We start from the raw sequence: 4,318 nt of genomic DNA, 5'->3' as shown, positions 1-4,318 counted from the left end.
TAAGACTTCAGTAGGCTATTAGTAGCTATGTTTTCTGGGACTCAAATGTTATACAAAGATTTTCAATTGTGGGACTCTGTACCCCTAACCCCCAGGTTCTTCAAGGGACAATTTGTATCTGGATTTGCAAATGACATACTCCTGTATACAGAAAAATACCAAATACACACACACAGAAACCACGACTATTAGAGTCCATAACCTATTTCAGCAGAGTTGCAGCGTACAAGGCAGACAAATCAGGTGTTTCTATAACCTAGGAATGGACACCGGGAAAGTCAATTAAGAAAACGATTCCATGGACAACAGCACCCACCCGAATGGTATCGAAGAATAATTGAGTCAAGGAGGCACAAAACCTGTACACTGAAAACTACACAATATTGCTGCAAGAGATTAAGGAAGACCTCAACAAGTGGAAAGACATCCTGTGTTCATGGATTGGAATGGTTAAGGTGGTTCAGAAGGCAACAGCAGGATCTGCAGATTCTTTTGGATTCCTATTGAACGTTTTTCTTCTGCCTTCCCTAATCACCATCAGCCCCTTGCAGTACATTTCCTTTCAGACATTGTGGTTTTCATCTCTTCATGTGAGATTGGGTCCTTTTTTTTTTTTTTTTTTAACATTTTCCATGTATCTGCTGAATGTTTTCACCAATGGGATGCAGTTAGAACAAATGCTTTCTTGTGCTCTGGTGATTCCCATCTTGCTGTCAGCTCTGGGTCATTTTCAGATGAGTGATCCATCTCTTCAGGAGGGCTCATTTCCCCCCTTTGTCTGCATACCTCAAACTGTTGGATGGAACGCCAGACACTGTGAATGTTACCTTGCTGTTTGCTGGATATTTTTGTGTTTTCTATAATATTGAGCTTTGTTCAGGGATGCACTGAAGTTACTTGGAAACATTTCTGCTGTTGCTTCAATGCATAGTTCAGTGGCCCAGAGCAGGGCTCCGTGGAGGACTCACCATGAGTTCCAGGTACTGTAGCAAGCCCTCCCCCTGTCTTCCACCCTATTCCTCACAAATTAAGAGGGTTACTTTTGCTTAGTCTATCTGTTGGACACAGGCACTATTCCCAGCACCGTGTGAGCACCAGGCCCTGTGCAAAGGATTACCCCCTGACTTGCTGTCCATGCCTCCCCAGGGCCCCTCCACAGCTCTGGCTAGGTGACTTCCTGCAGCTCTGTCCTCCCTGAGACTCAGTCCTGGGTTCTCTCAGATCAGTGTCCTCAATTCCAGGAGCTCCATGGGGCTCCTATTCAAGTTCCCCTCCCCCCAGTGCCTTGCTTGGAAACTCTCTAGAGCCAGTACCTCTGAGCAGCTCTAGGGCTCTGCTCACCATTGTGTTGCCATGTGTCCGGGATGGCTGTCCCCTTTGCCTGATGCCCAGGATCTTGGAAATCTCCACTTCGCGCATCTTGTGTGACGCTGTTGCTCTTTTGTTTAATTGTTTCTGGCAGAAGAGTAACCCGTTGCTGAGTCCCAGTTGGTGTGGCTCCCCTAAGTGAAAATCAAAGTTGGAAGACCCTCAGTTGTAGATTCTGAATAGAGGCCTTTAGGGAGTAGAGAAAAAAAACACCAGCTCTGGTGAAAGCCTGAAGCCAGAAACCCCTTCAAGCTCAGTTTGACAAAGCAATGCAGGTACATCAGTAGGGACAGTTTTGGCTTGAGCCCAAGAGCTGCAGAAGGCCCACGGCCCTTTGTCCTAGAGCTAACCTGCTGTTTGGGAAAGGTCTGTGGTGCCAAACCCAGCGGGTTCTTTGTGAGTACACAGAGGTGCCTCTTTAAAAGCCTGTCAGGGGGCATCTGGCTGGCTCAGTCAGGAGAGCAGGGGAGTCTCCATCTGGCTTCATGAGCCCTATCCCTACTTTGGGTGTAGGGATTACTTCAACAAATAAACTTACAATAAATAAACAGTACATCAAGCCGGACCCTCTCTAGTCTCGGAAGGGTCCTCTGGAGCAAGGCTATACTAGGTAGGCTACCAAGTGGCCTAATCAAGGGTACGGAGTCTGGGGATTGGGTGAGGCTTTGCAGGGTGCCTGGGGGGATAGGTGGGGAGGGGAGGGAGGAAGGAGAAGGGATGCAAACCCCTGTTCCCTGGGGAATGAAAAGAAAGCACCTTTGCTGGATCAGGGACTGCAAACCACATACTGAAATATAAGCAGAGAAATTGCTCTGCGAAAAACAGAAAAAACCCCGACAGCCAAGGTGGGATGTATGACCAGTGGACAGAAACTGTCCTGCATGCTTTTGATTGAGAAACAGCCAAACCCAGATTCTCAAGAAAGCAGCCCTTAAAAGCAGAGGTGTTTTCTTCAGGGTCCTGGTGTCCCCTGAGTGAGCTTCCTCTTCAGCCCATGTCATCAGCCAAAGTCATGGAAAAGACAAAACAAACAAACAGAAAAATGAATAAGAAAACAAAGGCTATTCTTAAACAACCAACAACAGGTGAAAGAGCAAAAGCAGCCCCCCACTGCCACTGCCACAAATAATGCAGAGGAGTTGTCCATACTCGGGGAAATCGCGGGGGTCAGCATGTCCCTGGTATGATGGAAGGGCCTCCCCTGGGAAAACCACCTGCTTGATCCCGGAGTCTCCCCTGCCGGGTAAGTGTGACTCCCTCCGCCTCCGCCCCACACCAGTCTCACCCCCCTTCCACCGGACACACAGGCTCACTCGCCTAGGCGCACCCCAACACCCTCGGCACCCACTCCTGTCGCAAGCATCCTCACCCTCCACACGACGCTTCCGAATAGGATGGACGCAACAGCGCTGCTACCTCCTCAGCCCCACGAATTCTAAGTTGCAGAACCCCACCGCCATGTTGCCTGGTTTGCATCAGACACGCCCCGTCCGTGAAGTCAAGGGCTTCGCCTCAGTCCCCAACCCCACCCCATCTCCCTGCCCCCCAGCTCCCCTCCCAACTTGGATTTCAGTACTGGTGTTCCTCCTTCTCCTCCTCCAGTCCCCCTTCCCCTTCTCCCTTCCCGTGCCCTGGCTTCCTTCCTCACCTGCCCAGTCTCCTCTGTCTCCTGAATTGGTTACCACTCTTTCCTCTCCCTGCAGCTATGGCCCCCCAAACCCTACACAACCCCCCCCACCCAGCCCAGGGAAGGCTGTGCCAGCCAGAGAGAAACATGAGGGAGGACTTTCCAACAGCCCGCGAAGAGCAGATACAACTCTCTCTTGCTCTCTCTAGCTCTCTCTCTCTTTCCCTTCGGACCCTGGTTGGAGGACACCGAGTGCCATGGCTGCACCTGTACAGTTCAAACCAGTCCCCACAGCCTCCCCCAGGCCTGGACACTGCGGGGGGGAGGGGAGGACCAAAAGTCCGCAACCCCTGGGCCCTCGGGCTGACACCAGCCCACAACACTCCACACGCTGAACACATCCCAGGGCCTGCTTCTTCCCCAGGAGGGCTCCTAGGACAGGGACGGCGCGCCCCCTCGTGGCTTCGCGGGGAGACGCCCAAGGATCCCGCTGTTGAGGGCAGGGCCAAAGGGGACCACTGCTTCTGCTCCCTTAAACCAGGCTCAGAGTTCTCAGCAGGGGGTTAGTGGGGTCCCAGGCTCCCCACTCTGCCACCGCCTGCCCTCCCTCCACCGCTGGGCGCTTCCCCCTGGAGGGGATTTCTGCAGTCAGGTCGGCCTTTGGAGGGAAAATAGCCAGGTCTGGAAAACTAAACAGACTACTTTGAAGAGATTTGGGCAATTGTATGGTCATGGATGGAGCGCCCTAGGGTTCTGATTTGCCTTGTCTTGCTTGCGCCTTGAGGTAGTGGTTTACTTTTCCCGGAATGTTTAAATTAGAAAAGATTGGAGGGTGGAGAGGGGGCGTCCAACTTTAGTTGTCACCTGAGATCAATAGTGTGCTGCTGGGTAGAATAATGCCCCCTCCCTAGGAGCTGCCCAGGCTAATGCCAGGAACCTGTGCACATGTTCCATCCTGCAGCAAAAGGGACCCTGCACAGGTGCTTATGTTAAGGACCTTGAGATGGGGAGATGATCCTGGATTATCCAGGCGGCGCCCTGCAATGACAAGGGGGTCTTAAAACACAAAGAGGCAGAGAAGAGGTCAGAAGGAGGCTGTGTGAGGAGGACTCTGCCTGCTGGGGCTGGGGCTGGGGCTGAGCATGGAGGAGGGGCCTCTAGGAGCTGGAACAGGCAAAGAGACACACTGCCTGCTTAACCTAAAAAATAGAAAGCGCCAGGTATTTTACCAGCCAAATTGGGATTCCTGGGGAATAAAAGGGAAAGGTGATGTGGGACAACCAGCTGGTCTGAGGAAAGTCACCTAACCAGAGCTGTGCAGGG

The 4,318-nt window shown here is 52.0% G+C and overlaps 1 non-coding gene across 1 annotated transcript; it reads right to left on the bottom strand.

The window, feature by feature from the left end:
• Positions 1-2,456: 2,456 nt before the first annotated feature.
• Positions 2,457-2,619, bottom strand: LOC148161824 (U1 spliceosomal RNA). Its single transcript, XR_015767329.1, has one exon. It is a non-coding gene; the product is annotated as a U1 spliceosomal RNA (small nuclear RNA).
• Between the last annotated feature and the right edge of the window lie 1,699 nt (positions 2,620-4,318).

The sequence above is a fragment of the Eumetopias jubatus genome, unplaced genomic scaffold (assembly GCF_037043125.1).
Source record: "Eumetopias jubatus isolate StellerSeaLion01/CBP00866 unplaced genomic scaffold, mEumJub1_p1.0 scaffold_54, whole genome shotgun sequence".
Lineage (NCBI taxonomy): Eukaryota > Metazoa > Chordata > Mammalia > Carnivora > Otariidae > Eumetopias > Eumetopias jubatus.
This window is presented reverse-complemented; position numbering and strand designations above follow the sequence as displayed.